The sequence below is a fragment of the Carassius carassius genome, chromosome 19 (genome assembly GCF_963082965.1).
Source record: "Carassius carassius chromosome 19, fCarCar2.1, whole genome shotgun sequence".
NCBI lineage: Eukaryota > Metazoa > Chordata > Actinopteri > Cypriniformes > Cyprinidae > Carassius > Carassius carassius.
Window position 1 is genome coordinate 21,810,062 of NC_081773.1, and position 16,669 is coordinate 21,826,730.

General features: G+C 42.7%; 1 protein-coding gene and 1 non-coding gene across 4 annotated transcripts in view; one reads left to right on the forward strand and one right to left on the reverse strand.

Annotated features, from left to right (window-relative positions):
• LOC132095391 (neural cell adhesion molecule 2-like) overlaps positions 1-16,669 on the reverse strand; it is a 208,300-nt gene that overhangs the window by 97,516 nt on the left and 94,115 nt on the right. The window lies entirely within an intron of this gene.
• Positions 1,880-2,036, forward strand: LOC132095684 (U1 spliceosomal RNA). Its single transcript, XR_009422474.1, has one exon. It is a non-coding gene; the product is annotated as a U1 spliceosomal RNA (small nuclear RNA).

Below are 16,669 nucleotides of genomic sequence, written 5' to 3' on the forward strand. Positions count from 1 at the left end.
CCGAAAGAAAGCTGTAAATCCTGCTTGTGTCCTGTAACGTAACTAATGAGCTTGAATGAAAGGACCCTGTTGTCCTTTAAATGGAATTCGAACAGTGTTTAATCATTCATTTGCACAGTAGCAGGATTTTAATCTGCATCACTTTGACTAATGATATACAAAACTAAATGAGATTGGCTGCGTGGTACAAAGATGCATCTCTATAATATGCAGATACATCTCTATAATGTGCCTTCATCTAAAGATGGCGACGATGCCACTGGCCCACCTGCTATAATCAGTCAACTCGAAAACACAACACGGAGAATTGTGGAAATTCTGCATATAGTCAGTAACAAGCTTAGAGAGATCAAATTGCTTGCTCAGCAATTGCGCAGAGAGAGGGAGAAATGGATAGAAAAGAAAGAAAGACAGACTGAAGAGCATTCGAGAAATAGTAAGAGCTTTGGAGACTTTCTGTAAATTGCTTTTGCAAGAAATGTTCTCATTTGAATGGAAATTCAACATCAATTGGCATTCACGACCCTTTTCTAGTGACTTTTTTATTTTATTAAATAACACATTTTTTATTTATTTTATGCACCAATGAATCGAACAACAAACAAAAATGCATTTACTGCAGAAATAAAACAGCTCATGTTGATTTTATATGTAAACGTAGTTGCAGAAAGACTCAGTGGTCTTTGTGATTTTAAGGTCATGAAACAACAGTACAACTAAAAAATGCTTACATTGGCACCAGTTTGATTTCACCGTCTTTGGCTAATGGAAGATAAATATGTTCTTTCTTTTATTAAATCAACAAGCCCTCTAGAGACAGAATTTTACCCTCGGTTCAAACACGCATGCAAATTCTGCCAGCTATTATATTGAGGGAATAAGATGCAATTAACCTCACAATCACTACATCAAGGTCTTTCTTTAATAACTTAGCACTAAAATCCAAAGTCTATTTGAAAGTTTACTTATTCTGCATCTAGAGAACTTTCCTCTCTCATATTGTCAGAGCAGTAGAATCAATATGAAGACAATGTTGAGCTCAAACCAGACACATTCTCGAATCAGCCCCTATATCTTATATTTACAAATAAGAACAGAAGCATAATGATGTTTTGACAGTGTTTTCTCACTAATATACAAGGTTATATCTACTCAGCCATAAATCCTGTTGCAAAAAACTAATTCCATACATTTTAAAATGTATTAACTACAGGATCCTTATTTTTTGTTCTTTAGGTCATATGTACTGTATATATGAAAAAGTTATTTTCTTTTAAAATGAAAAAAAAAAAAAAAAAAAAAAAATTATATTTAATACCGTGCACCCTTAATAGTTTATCATCTAAAATATTAGATTCTTTCTAGCAATGTCTGTAAATGTCACTTAATATAAATTATCTCCACAGCACATAAATAAATTTGGCAAATAGGGTATGTTTTATGATTTGACAGTGTTGCAATATTCACAGGAAATATTTCATTTCGGGGGCCAAGTCAAACCTCAAGTACACAGTTTGTGTTGTGCAACTCGGTCTTAAGTTTCCATTTTTGCCCTGTACAAACAGCACAGCTTATGTCACATCCTAATAGCAGCAGTGTGGGGTCTCTGTATCTTTAGTTGGCTCCAAATAATTTATAAAACCACAAGCCAAATAGATCAATATTGTTGCTTTCAGTTTCTGCTCAAATCAGTTCTCTTCATTGAGCCAGAACGAGTCAACATCGTCATCCACAACTCTGAACATCAGTCTCTCTCTGGCGGACTTCAAAGAATACAACGGAACACTGCACCGAATAAATTAAAGGAGAAAAGAAGAAAAGAAAGATACCAACCAACAAGAGTTACTATTCTTGTTGGAGTGAGAGTTACTTACAAGAGTTACTTACCTGGCAGGAGAGACACCATGATTAAAAAGGTGGTTCACCCAGAGCGAGGTTTGGCCATTGTTCTCCGGCCGTGTTGACCCCTGTGATTTCCCCAAATGTGGGAATCTACGTTTATGCTTTCCCCTGAAATTTTTTGGGGTGGTCTTGGCCTAATGGAAAGAGAGTCAGACTTGTAACTCGAAGTTCATGGGTTTGACTCTCAGGTCTGACTGGGATTGTAGGTGGGGGTGTACAGCGCTCACTTCCACCCACAATACCGTGACTGATGTGAGACACTTGAGCAAGGCACCGAACCCCCAACTGCTCCCCGGGCACCACAGCAATATGGCTGCCCACTGCTCTGGGTGTGTGTTCATGGTGTGTTTGGGTTCACTACTGTATGTGTGCACTTGGATTGGTTAAATGCAGAGCATAAATTCAGAGTACGGGCCACCATACTTTGGGGGGTTCCGAAAACCAGTCAGTATCTGGTGTGACCGACATTTGACTCATGCAGTGCAACACATCTACTTTGCATGGAGTTGATCAGGTTGTTGATTGTGGCATGTGAGATGTTGGTCTACTCCTCTTCAATGGCTGTGCGAAGTTGCTGGATATTGGCAGGAACTGGAACACACTGTTGTACTGTATATGCTGATCCAGAGCATCCCAAACATCTCAATGTGTGTGTAAATAAATTATTATTATTATTACAATTATTATATTATTGTTGCAATCATTTATCAAAATATAATAACATTTGTTACCCTTGGAAGGACCTTTCTTTACAGCTGACATCACCAAAACCCTATTATATTTCAAGACCACCCCACCTGTCATAGAATCAGATCCATCCAAAAGTGACCATTATCAAGAGCCCTTGAAGGGTACTCTGTACTCTATGCATATATACAGTATTTCTTTTAAAATATATACAGTATACTGTAGGTAGAGAGATAGATAGATAGATAGATAGATAGATAGATAGATAGATAGATAGATAGATAGATAGATAGATGTTATGTCTTTGAAAATGTCCACAGAACAGAGCACTGTGCAGTAATTTATACAAACTTTGTTGCAGAATAAGCTGCAATATGGCAAAATTGTAATAATGATATTGTAATTTATGCCGATAGTCAAAACTCTAGCCTGTTTTAATTATAAAACATAATTGCAGCTCTAAATCGATTTAATAGTGACACTAAATTACTAGGCTTGAAAATGTAGTAGTAAAGACAGGCTGAGGGCTTTACAGAAGACCACCTCTAATGCTGCCTGCTTAAAAATTAAGTGCACTTAGAGATTTTTTAACGTGTTATAACACCTGCTACACCCTTAGCATTGACTTCAGTTATTTTACAGATGATATTCGCAAGCCAATTTAAGAGTCACATCTGTATACTGCACTGAATAAATATTACGACCTACACAGGGTTAAATATATGGAGTTTTCATTTAGACGAAAAAGCCCTTGGACAGTCTCATAAGAAAGATGTCTAAGAAAAGGATGACTTCTGAGTGTGTGTGTGGGTGTATTGGTTTGCATTTAAAATGAAATCTCTTTTTTTTCAGCTCACGGTCATTTGAAAAATCTACTTTTGATTCATTCTCAAGTTCAAGTTCATTTATTTATATAGCACATTTAAACAGCCGCTAGACAGACCAAAGTGCTTTACAGAACAAGCATATAAAAATAAAAGCAGCAAAAACAGACATAAGCACATAGAGAACAACTAAGCTAAGATTAATTATAAAATCAAGAAGCAAATGTAAAATAATAAGAACAGTCTAAGATAAGTAATCAATATGCTAACGAGAATAGATAAGTTTTGACCAGAGACTTAAAAACAGAGAGGTTGGGAGCCGTTCTGATCTCTAGAGGCATGGTGTTCCACAGACGGGGCCCTGCCACCGCAAAAGCACGCTCCCCTCTACGCTTAAGTCTGACACGAGGGACTACCAGCAGCGCCTGGTCGTGGGATCTGAGACTTCTGGACGGAATGTACGGATGAATAAGTTCAGAGAGATAAACCGGTGCTAGGTTGTGTAAAGATTTGAAGACAAAGAGAAGAATTTTGAAATCTATTCTCTGCCGGACTGGTAACCAATGTAAAGATCTGAGGATGGGAGAGATATGATCATATTTGCGACAATTATGGATGAGTCTGGCCGCAGCATTTTGGACTAACTTAAGACGGGAGATTTGAGAATCTGATATACCGCAATATAGTGAGTTGCAATAATCCAGTCGACACGTGATGAAAGCATGAACAGCCATTTCCAGAGTTATTGGAGTGAGAAAGCCTTTGATTTTAGAAAGTAAGCGAAGTTGGTAGAAACCAGAACTGACTACAGATGAGATGTGTTTATCAAACTTTAAAGGCTGGTCAACAAGAACACCTAAGTTCCGCACTCCTGTAGATTTAAAGGGAGATAGATTCCCCAAGTCTGGGCATGTGCACTGGGACCTTTCACTCGGGCTGAAAACAATGACCTCGGTCTTATCATCATTAAGGGATAGGAAATTTTGAGCTAGCCATGCCTTCACCTCCTCTAAGCATAGATGAAGAGAGTTTAATGCTGCAGGATTATTGCGCTTGATTGGAATGTAAATTTGGGTGTCATCTGCATAAAAGTGAAAAGATACACAGTGTTTCCTAAAAATTGTGCCCAGCGGTAGCATGTAAAGAGAAAATAGAGAGGGAGCCAAAATAGAGCCCTGTGGAAGACCACATCTCAGGGGTGCCATGGAGCTGGAAAAGTTTCCCATCTTTACTAAAAACTTTCTGTCAGTAAGGTAAGACTGGAACCATGACAGGACAGAGCCTTTTATGCCCACCCACGTCTCCAGTCTAGCTAACAGAGTAGGATGGTCAACGGTGTCAAAAGCCGCCGACAGATCTAGGAGAACTAGAACCACAGTGTCTCCACAGTCAGTGGAGAGATAAATGTCATTTAGCACTCGCAGGAGAGCGGACTCAGTGCTGTGGGCGGTCCTAAACCCAGATTGAAAGACCTCATATATACAGTTATTTGACAAAAAGTGTTGGAACTGATCCAACACGATTTTCTCTAATAACTTGGAAATGAAAGGTAGGACAGAGATGGGCCGGTAATTTTTTAAAACAGAAGGATCCAGTGAAGGCTTCTTGAGCAAAGGAGTGACCGTAGCCACTTTAAGATTGGCCGGAACAGAGCCAGTGCTTAGACACTTGTTAATAAGGGATACCATACCTGGACCCACCGTGTTGGTGATTAATTTTAAAAATCTCGGGTGAATGATATCATTTGGGCAGAATGAAGGTTTGAGCTTGGCGCTCACATCCTTCAGTGTCTGGAGGTTAATGGGAACAAAAGCCTCCCAAACACAGGAGGTACGCGGCATAATAGGGGGGAGAATTAATTTAGGGCAGATACTGGTCCTTAATGTAGTGATTTTGTTAATAAAAAATCTCTGGAAGTCTTCACATAGAGCATCTGAGGCAACAGACAATTTAGCAGATGGGTTTAAAACAGAATGAATGACAGAAAACAAGACCTTAGGGTTAGAGTGATTGGATTCAATTAAGTTTGAGAAGTATGCGGCTTTAGCTGATTTAACAGCGTTCTGGTATGCTATAAGTGAGTCTTTGAACATGCGAAAGGAGACACTGAGCTTGTCCCGTTTCCATTTGCGTTCGGCCTTTCTACATATTTGTCTTTGGAGACGAGTGTCAGAATTTTGCCACATATCTGATTTTGGTTTGGGTTTGTGAGGCTTAAGAGGAGCAGTCACGTTTGCTACTTTAAGCCAGGCAGAATTTAAAAGGCTAAGATGCTGATCTGCATCCAGATCAGATAAAGGTTGGTCCAAGTGCCAGTGAGAGCATAGCTCAGTAAAGCACAAGTCGAAGTTTGTGTTGAACTGAGGAGAATAGAACCGCGACATAACAGGATCAGTAGTGGGTTGAGAGAGCTCCAGAAGAGACAGTGAGAATAAAATAGGCTTGTGATCAGAGAGAGGAAAATCAGAGATAACAATATCGGTGACATCAATCCCATAAGATAACACAAGGTCAAGTGTGTGGCCCTGAGTGTGGGTAGAGTTTTTGACCCACTGCAGTAGGTTAAAAGTATCTATTAAATCAAGAAACTCCTGCGACAGGGAGTTAGAATAACAGCATGTCGGGTCTCGGGGCTAATCACCTGTCTTTTTGGTGTGGGTGTGTGTGTTGGGATGGTGACAGCTCACCACGTCTGCCTGTTTGTGTTTTCCCCGCCTCCCTTGTTCCCCGTTGTTAACCATAATTGCTCGCCACCTGTTCTCTATGTCCTTCTAATTTTTTCCCCTTTATTATTCCCTGTGTTTCTCTGTCTATTGTCAGACTGTTGTTATTCGTTCCAATAGCTCCGATCATCTAGCAGTTCTTTGTACTCACCCTGTCGTGTCTTGTCCTCAGGCTCCAGTGTGTTTGACTTATTTCTCTGCTCTAGTTCTTACAAGGCCAGAGCTCCTAGTAGCTTCAGCTGTTCATCCCGTCACTACGAGTGAATCCTGTGAAACGTGACTCATCTGCTGTTCATCCTGTCACTACGAGTGAATCCTGTGAAACGTGACTCATCTGCTGTTCATCCTGTCACTGCGAGTGAAATCTGTGGAGCGTGACTCTTTCTTCTCTGTCTCCGCTTTGTGAATAAAGCCTTGAGTTTACCCGCACCTGAATCCAGCCTGCTTTCTCCTGACAGAACAGTCTGACCATATTATGGATTCAGCGGGATCTGGTCCGCTTCGCGCGGCTCTCGCTCAACAGGGAGTGTTGATCGGGCAGCATGCCACTCAGCTCAACACCACCGCGCTGGATGTGGAAGTTCTCAGTGCCCGAGTCTCCGAACTCCTCACACGGGTGGACGATCTTCAGCAAGAGGCAACGAGCCGGGGTCCCGTTCCTCACACCGGTATGTCACACGAGTCTGAACCCCATGGCAACAATCCGCCGGTCTACGATGGCGATCCTAACGCCTGTCAAGCGTTTCTCTCCCAATGCTCGCTGGTGTTTTCTCTGCAGCCACGGCGTTACGCTAATGAAGAGACCAAGGTGGCTTACGTCCTTACACTCCTCTCGGGCCGTGCCCGCGAATGGGGTATCGCCGTTTGGAGATCGCGGGCTCCCTGTTGTGCCACTTTCGCGGTTTTCAGTCAAGAGATGGCCAAATTGTTTGATCGCTCTGCTCAGGGTGACGAGGCGGCGGCCCAGTTATCACGACTGTCTCAGGGGAGGAGCTCCGTGACTGACTATGCTATCCAGTTCCAGACTTTAGCTGCGGCATGCGGCTGGAATGAGAGCGCGCTGTGCGCTCGTTTTCTTGAGGGGTTGGATTTCGCCATTTCGGATGAGCTCGCGGCCATAGAGCTCCCGCGGGAATTGGATAGGCTCATTAGTCTCGCGCTCCGCATTGAGGGTCGTCTCAGCCGGCGCCGCAAACACCCGCCCCGTGGCGCCACCTAGAGTTCTCTTCAGCCAGTTTAGTCAGCCGACAGCCCTCGGAGGAGGAGCCCATGCAGTTGGGTCATCTACGGCTTACACCACGGCAGAAGCAGGAGCGTCTGTTGTCGGGGGCGTGTCTATACTGCGGCAAGGGAGGCCACTTCGCCCTTCAGTGCCCATTAAAGGGCCAGGGTCCACCAGTGAGGCGGAGCGTCCTGGTGGGCACGGTTCTCAGCTCAAGCTCTCCTGCAACACGCACTCAGCTGCCGTTCCAACTCTCCTTCCAGAGTCATTCACACACTGGACTCGCCCTTGTGGACTCAGGGGCTGAGGGGAACTTCCTTGATGCTGCCTCTGCTCAATGTTGGAAGATCCCGCTTGTTCCTTTGGCTAGCCCCGTTTCAGCATGGTCATTAGCTGGCCGTCCCCTTACCACCATCACCCACGTCACTCCCAAGATAGACCTCCATATTGCTGGCAGTCATCATGAGCGGATTGAACTGTTTATTATTGATTCCCCTAAGGCTCCTTTAGTTCTGGGACACCCATGGTTGCACAAGCACAATCCCCACATTGATTGGGTCTATAATTCTGTTTTAGCCTGGAGTCAGTCTTGTCACGTGTCATGTTTGGGTGCTGCTTTTTGTCCTGTCTCTGTGTCTTGTGTTCCTCAGGAGGATCCCTCTGACCTGAGTCACTTCAGGCTGGGCTCATCCGCCATTCCTCCTCTCCCGCTGGTGCAGGGTTTTTCTTTGTTCAGAAGAAGGACGGCTCCCTGCGCCCTTGTATTGATTACAGAGGTTTGAATGACATTACTATCAAGAACAGGTACCCCCTACCTTTAATGTCTTCTGCTTTTGAATTGTTACAGGGAGCTCGGGTCTTCACCAAGTTAGACCTGCGCAACGCCTACCACTTGGTGCGCATTCGGGAGGGGGATGAGTGGAAGACGGCATTTAACACCCCTTCGGGACACTACGAGTACTTGGTTCTTCCGTTTGGTTTGACCAATGCTCCAGCCGTTTTCCAGGGACTCGTCAACAGCGTGTTGGGTGACATGATTAATCAATTTGTCTTTGTGTATTTGGATGATATTTTGATTTTTTCTTCTTCTCTCCAATTACACACCCAGCATGTCAGACGGGTTCTCCAGCGGTTACTAGAGAACCAGTTGTTTGTCAAGGCGGAGAAGTGCGAATTCCACGCTGAGTCTGTTACGTTCCTTGGCCATATTATTTCTACGGAGGGGATCAAGCCTGATCCCGCTAAGATTGAAGCTGTTGCCCAGTGGCCGGTCCCTGACTCCCGGAAGGCTCTGCAGCGTTTCCTGGGTTTTGCCAACTTCTACCGGCGTTACATCCGGAATTTTGGTCAGATCGCTGCACCGCTGACAGCCTTAACCTCCACTAAGGTGTCTTTCAGGTGGAACCGGGAAGCGCAGGTAGCCTTTGACATTTTAAAGTCCCGTTTTGTCTCTGCACCTATTCTGATGGTTCCAGATCCGGAGGCCCAGTTCATTGTCGAGGTTGATGCTTCTGACGTTGGGGTTGGCGCAGTTCTATCTCAGCGTTCCCTCCATGATGGGAAGGTTCATCCTTGTGCATTCTTCTCTCGTCGTCTCAGCCCTGCAGAACGTAACTATGACATCGGCAACAGAGAGCTGCTGGCGGTACGATTGGCCTTGGGTGAGTGGCGTCATTGGTTGGAGGGGTCAGCGCAGCCCTTCTTGGTCTGGACGGATCACAAGAACCTTGAATACATCCGTTCGGCCAAGAGGCTGAGCTCGCGTCAGGCCCGCTGGGCGCTCTTCTTTGCCAGATTCAATTTCACCCTCTCGTACCGGCCGGGATCAAAGAACACCAAGCCTGATGCCCTCTCTCGCCTGTTCGGTGCTCCGGGGGGGGGGAGTTTGCGGCCGAGGCCATCCTTCCTGAGGGGGTGGTGGTCGGGGCTCTTTCGTGGGGTATGGAGCAGCGAGTTGAGGAGGCCGGTCGAGGGGTGCAGGTGCCGGGAGAGTGTCCGGCGGGCAGGTTGCTGGTGCCGGCTGCGCTGCGCTCTGAGGTCCTTGAGTGGGGTCACTCATCCAGGTTAGTCTGCCATCCAGGTATTCGGAGAACGTTGTCTGCCATCCGACAGCGTTTTTGGTGGCCTACTATGGCCGCAGATGTTAGACAGTTTGTGTTGGCCTGCCCCACATGTGCCCAAAGTAAGCCTGTCAATCGCCCTCCTGATGGTCTACTGCATCCTCTCCCTATCCCTTCCCGTCCTTGGTCACACATTGCCCTTGATTTCGTCTCTGGGCTTCCTCCGTCGAAGGGAAACACTGTAATTCTCACGGTGGTGGATCGCTTTTCCAAAGCGGTTCATTTTATTCCCCTGCCCAAGCTACCCTCCGCCCGGGAGACCGCCCAACTGGTGGTGGATCACGTCTTCCGTCTCCACGGGTTACCGGTGGATGTGGTTTCTGATAGGGGTCCCCAGTTCGTCTCCCGGTTCTGGAGGGAATTTTGTAGACAGATTGGGGCCTCTGCTAGTCTGTCATCTGGTTTTCATCCTCAGACCAATGGGCAGTGTGAGCGGGCCAACCAGGATCTAGGAAGAATGCTCCGCTGTCTAGCATCCAACAATCCGAGTTCCTGGTGTCAGCAGCTCTCCTGGGCAGAATACGCCCACAACACCCTTCCTGCGGCCGCGTCAGGTATGTCCCCTTTTGAGTGTGCTCTTGGTTATAATCCACCTCTGTTCCCATCACAGGAACCCGACGCAGCGGTTCCATCCGCCCTGGCTTTCGTCCAGCGCTGCCGTCGCACCTGGGAGAGAGTCAGGAGGATTTTGGTCCAAGCCTCTGACAGAACCAAGGCTGCAGCTGATCGTCGCCGGTCCTCTCCTCCTACCTATGTGTGTGGTCAACGGGTTTGGCTCTCTACCAAGGATCTGCCTCTCCGGGCGCCTTCTCGTAAGCTGGCACCCAGATTCATTGGGCCTTTCCGCATCACCAAGGTGGTTAGTCCGGTGGCGATCAGGCTCAAGCTCCCTCCTACTCTTGGTCGGGTTCACCCGGTGTTTCATGTTTCCAGGGTCAAGCCTGTGTTCTCTTCCCCCCTTAATCCTGCTTGCAATCGCCCCACCCCCCACCCCCTCGTCTTGTGGATGGATCTCCTACCTATACGGTTAAGAGATTACTCGATGAGCGGCGCCGCGGCAGGGGGTTTCAGTATCTTGTGGACTGGGAGGGGTATGGTCCAGAGGAGAGGTGTTGGGTGCCGTCCCGGGACATTCTGGACCGTTCGTTGATTGAGGACTTCCGGCGGCATCGAGGTAGGCCCCTTCCTAGAGCGCCAGGTGACGCTCCTGGGAGGGGGGGTACTGTCGGGTCTCGGGGCTAATCACCTGTCTTTTTGGTGTGGGTGTGTGTGTTGGGATGGTGACAGCTCACCACGTCTGCCTGTTTGTGTTTTCCCCGCCTCCCTTGTTCCCCGTTGTTAACCATAATTGCTCGCCACCTGTTCTCTATGTCCTTCTAATTTTTTCCCCTTTATTATTCCCTGTGTTTCTCTGTCTATTGTCAGACTGTTGTTATTCGTTCCAATAGCTCCGATCATCTAGCAGTTCTTTGTACTCACCCTGTCGTGTCTTGTCCTCAGGCTCCAGTGTGTTTGACTTATTTCTCTGCTCTAGTTCTTACAAGGCCAGAGCTCCTAGTAGCTTCAGCTGTTCATCCCGTCACTACGAGTGAATCCTGTGAAACGTGACTCATCTGCTGTTCATCCTGTCACTACGAGTGAATCCTGTGAAACGTGACTCATCTGCTGTTCATCCTGTCACTGCGAGTGAAACCTGTGGAGCGTGACTCTTTCTTCTCTGTCTCCGCTTTGTGAATAAAGCCTTGAGTTTACCCGCACCTGAATCCAGCCTGCTTTCTCCTGACACAGCAGACATGAATATTGAAGTCGCCCATCAAAAGGAAGCGATCATAGTTTGTGGCAATGTTGCCAATGAACTCAGTGAATTGCAGTATAAAATCCTTAGTGAAGAGTGGAGGGCGGTATATCACCCCTATACAGATGGGACCATTCCAATCTAGGTGGAGAAGCTGAGTTTCAAAGCTGGGGAAGGTCGTTGCAGGGACCAGCCGGCATCGTGAGGAGAGAGAGTTATTTAGAATAGTTAAGATCCCACCTCCGCGTCCATTAGGACGAGGAGAGTTAAAAAATGTACAGTTTGCTGGAACCAGTTCTGATAAGGGAGTTAAATCACCGACCTTTATCCATGATTCTGTGATGAACATAAAATCCAAATTGTGTGATGAGTAGAAGTCGTTTAATAAAAAGGTCTTATTCACCACGGAGTGGGCCTTTTGATTCATTCTCATTGATAATGCAACATCCCTCCATCCAAGTCTCTCTAAAGAAGAGACTAAGAAGGCCATTCAGTATGTAGATGAGTTTGTTTCATCATCGGAAGAGATTTGGAGAAATTTAGCATTACATCACTTGTTCAACAATGAGCAATCGATTGTGAAGTGAAAAGCTGCATGTATGTAAAAATAAATAATAATAATAAAAAAAATGTAAAATAACAAAAACAAAACAACAAATCTATCATTAAGACGTTTTAACTGAAGAGCATTGCATAGCTAAAATAAAAAAGTCCTTCATGATATTGCTTTTTCCAGTCAAAAAGTTGTCTCGCCTGAATCAACAAAGAAATGTACACAGATCAAGCACTATTTGTAAAAACAGTCCGAAATGTTGGTGTATTTTGATGTAAGAGGACAACTGTGTAAATACTTTTTCAATGGAGGAAGTGTTATTATGCATTATGGACTTGGCCAGAAGCAAGTTAAAATGGCCAATTTGTTTCAAACAACAACAATCACACAGCTTTTAATGTTAAAACTAAGATGCTAACTGGATTGGAGTCCAGCTTATTGTTCAGATTATTGTGATGTTTTTATCAGGTGCTTGAAATCTCATTTGGACGGCACCCATTCACTGCAGAAGATCGACTGATTCATTTTTGGGAGATTAATTAAGTCATGAAAAGCGCACATTAAAAACACTAAATATCTGCAAATACAAATATAAACATTATGGCCATTTCCTTTTGTAGGAAATTATGCACATGTGCATAATATTCTAACACATTGAATAAACAAAAAAAAAAATTAAATAAAAAGAAGCATGAAGAACTGATTGAAAATACAGTAGCCTGCAATATGCCCTCAAGAATATCCACTTTTAGGTAACACGTGGGCTGAATATCCATGTCTGTTGCTCTAAGGATCCTCTGTGGTTTCTTTACCCAGTGGTACCATAGCTATGTGGTTTCACACCTCAGTAATGCTATGCTAATCCTCATACTGGCCTCCTAAAGCACTGCAGTGTTTGGGTGCATGGGAAATGGAACAGAAGAAATGGAGAGGAATAAAACTTGTAATCCAGTAACAGGATTAGGGACTGCGGAGATTCCAAACACACAGGAAGATGGAAGGGTGGGAGGCCTGACATTTGGTGCTATTAATGTTTAAAGAGCATTGCAGAAAATCTAACAAGAAGCGTGAAGCAGGCATAACCGATAGCATTTTTAGTGTGATCCCAGCAAATATCTAAGGTCTATTTAAAATGTTCAGGCCAAAGATGCATTCAGGGATGTTTAAAAATATGCTTTCAATTGTCCTTTGTGGTGTACATAGCTGGGTTATCATCTGCTTCAACAAAGAGCTGTTTGAAGTTCGAACCTCAGCACATTGACGAGTAATCATTAAAGGGATCTATGATTTGTGAATGGGTTTGTTCTGTTACCCTTCTTTTCTCTGTTCTACTCAAGGTCAAAAATAAACACCCGCCTAACATCAAATGACATTAAAACTGGATTTGGAAAGTAAATAAAATGTAACTTTGGCAATAACTTTATAAAGTATTGCATCATAATTACATATAATTGTTTAAAAAAATAGGGTCAGAAAGACCCTAATTTTTATTTTATTTTTTTTAAATAAACTTTCTATTCATCGCAGAATCCTGAAAACAACATTGTTCACAGCTCTCACAAATATATGCAACAATAATCAGATAATAATAATAATAATAAGACTGTAATAATAATCAGAAATGCTCCTTTTTTGGAGCACTAAATCAGCATATTAGAATGATTTATGAAGGATCATGTGAAACTGAATACTGGAGTAATGGCTGCCGAAATGTAACAGAAATAAATAACATTTTAACAATGTATTAATATAGTAAAAAGTTAAAATTGTAATAATACTACACAATATTATGTTTTGTAAATTAAGAAAATAAATGTGGTTTAGTGTGATAAACAGAGTAACAAATAAATGAGTTCAAATAAATGAACTCACCTACAGATCTGAAGGAGTCACTTTGGCGAAAAGAATCATTCAGTTCACTAGGAATGATCAAAATCCCCTCTCCTATCAACACAGCTCCTTTGTTTTAATTAAATGTAAAAGGATAGTTCACATAAAAAAATAAATAAAATAATAAAATAAAATGTCATCTGGCATTAATTGCGGCCTGTATTCCTTCCAGACGATCTTCTATCTAAAGTGTTCTTCAGGAGGTAATCAGAAGAAGATTTCAACTGAAAATTGATAAACGAGGACCAAAACAGCATCAAACACTTTTTACTTTCATTGAATGGACAAATAACATTAAAACATTTTATCAAACTATCTTCTTGTTAACAATATTTTTTTCTTTTTTCTTTCATATTTTTCTCTCTGTGAACTATCCTTTTAAATGAGTCTCTTCAATCAGTCGTTTTTGTTTGCCTTCTGCTGCTGTGTGAATGTAGTCGATATGTCCTCATGTTTTGCGACAGGTCTTGTTTCAGAGACTAACCTGGACTGTTTGACACAAACATGCAACATGAAAAATAAATAGAAATAGAAAAACAAAATCAAAAACAGTTGAATCAAATCCCATTGTAAATTGTCAATTTCAAACCCTGCTTGCACTCTTGTCATGTCTGACAGAAAATATCCATCAAAAAACTAATTTAGGTCAGAATCAATGCTTGAGTTCAATCCACAGTTCAAACCACAGTTCTCACTCTGGCTTTAAGAGGGATCCAAACACCCTCTGAGTGCACAAACCAAACAGATCACCACTGATTAAATACTGTATGAGAAATAATCAATGCTGTGCCAAACTAGATCAAAACTAGGCTTCCTAAATCAACATACAACAACAGAAGCATATTTCTGATTGTCCAAAGCCAGCAGAATTAATCGTCAAAAAAGCCTAAAGAATGTTATTACAGCGATATCACAATCACACAGCAGGAAGACGTGTCAGTGAGCAGAAGTGCTGATATTATAGCTGTCACACAAGTTATACTTTAACAGACCAGTTTGTCAAATAGTTACAGCATGTCAATAAAGATTGTCTGGAGAATTGCACATCAATACGACATGCCAGAAGATCACAGCTTAAAGCAGGTAAAAATGACGCTTGAAATAACATGAAATACCTGACAAAATGAGGGCCGAATATATATTTGGCTTGAACAATGATTGCTTGACACAGTCTTGTGTGTTAAAGACTTTCCAATGCTGCGTTGTTGTACTTTGTTTGACATTTGATGGTTCTCATATACCCATAAGTGATTTGCAACCTTGAACGGTGAGGAAATTCAATGGCTGTCACCTTGTCTTAGTGCTTACATGTCAAGAATGCATTCTGCTCTGTAGATTGGCAAATGAAAAAATGGATGGATATATGATCACACCCACCTACCCACATACTTCTAACAACAGTGCTGTTATTTCAGTTGCACACAGCCTTGAGGATCTATTGATTTATACCAGTATATCTGCTTCCTTTGCTCTTTAGGATTAAACTGTGCTCACAACATCGGCTTTCGAGAGCCAAGTCGACCAGAAAGTGCACATCGAAGTGTTAGACCAAACTAGGCAACCGTCTCACACATACACACACACATCCTCATATGGCATTTGAAACCTGTGTGCCTGCTGAGTTGAGGGTAGGGAGGATAACAGAACCAGAGATGGATCTTGTGACAAGAACAAAAAAGTATATCCATTAACCACTTCTATTTATCACCCAGTGAGCCATGGAAACCCACTGAGCTTACAGACAGAGACACCGGCACAGAACAACACACATACAGCACAGCAGGAGCACCGTGGGTCCTTCTGGTGACGTGGAGCAAGTATCAGGCAGAGTAAAACAGGGTTTAGAGGTGCGTCAGTGTCGGCCACGTTCGCATCCGCATGCGGGCAGACGGATGGGTGGGTGGGTGCCTGGTTATATGCACTTGTTAACAAATGAAGAGGTTCTCAGTAGAAACAGTGGGGGTTAATTAGCTGTCTCAGCCAATTGCTGATAAATTGATTTAGGGCATGAGTGAGTTTTAATCTGTTTCTCATGAAAAGCTTGAATTGCTTCATGGAGTGTTTAAAGGGTCATTTAGATAAAGGGTACAACTCAGTCAGGCAGTGCTTGGCTGAGAATATATTCACAGAAGAGAATAAATAACATAAGCAACATTCTGACTGATGCAGAGGCAGGCAGGGAATGAAGAGAGCCACACACAGGTATATTCCTTCACACTGGTATCTTTCAGGACTAAAGGTTGAGGTTGTTTCTATTCAGTACGAGTCTTTGATGAATTATGTACACAACTGTTTTTTGCCAAGGAGTTCTAATACTGTAAATCTATAAGAAAGCTGTATGTTTACATTATATTCATCTCACTGCAGCACTAGAAGTAAATGAGCTAAATGCTGACTTTTACTAAATGGACTTTTTTTTTTAAAATACACAAATATGCCACCAAACTTTTCTAAACATATTTTGACAGCCAATGGTGTAACAAAAACAAAAGTAGCCATACAGTATACTGACATGCATTGTGCTCTATATACTGTAAGTTTAGACTACTATATTTAATGCGCAAAACCATCTCATATCATCAAAAAACTTTTTTTTTTTATAATAAATGTATTCTAATTATGGTAGTAAAAAAAATGTATAAGAATATTTACTAACTAAAAGAAAAATGTACTAATACATTTTTGGGAGCTATTTGCATTTTTATCAAATTCTAAATTATATGTTTGCAAAAAAGTATGTTTATCAAGTACAAATTCAAATGGCTCAGAATATGATGATGATAAGATTTTTTAATGTTTCTAAAAGAAGTCTCACCAAGACTGCATGAAAATATTTTATTATAATTTAGACATCCATTTTATTTGAATATTTTGATATATAGCCTACTTTAATATATAAAAATGGATAAAAAAAATCTGCATTCAAATTCTGCCACATTCTTAATATATATAT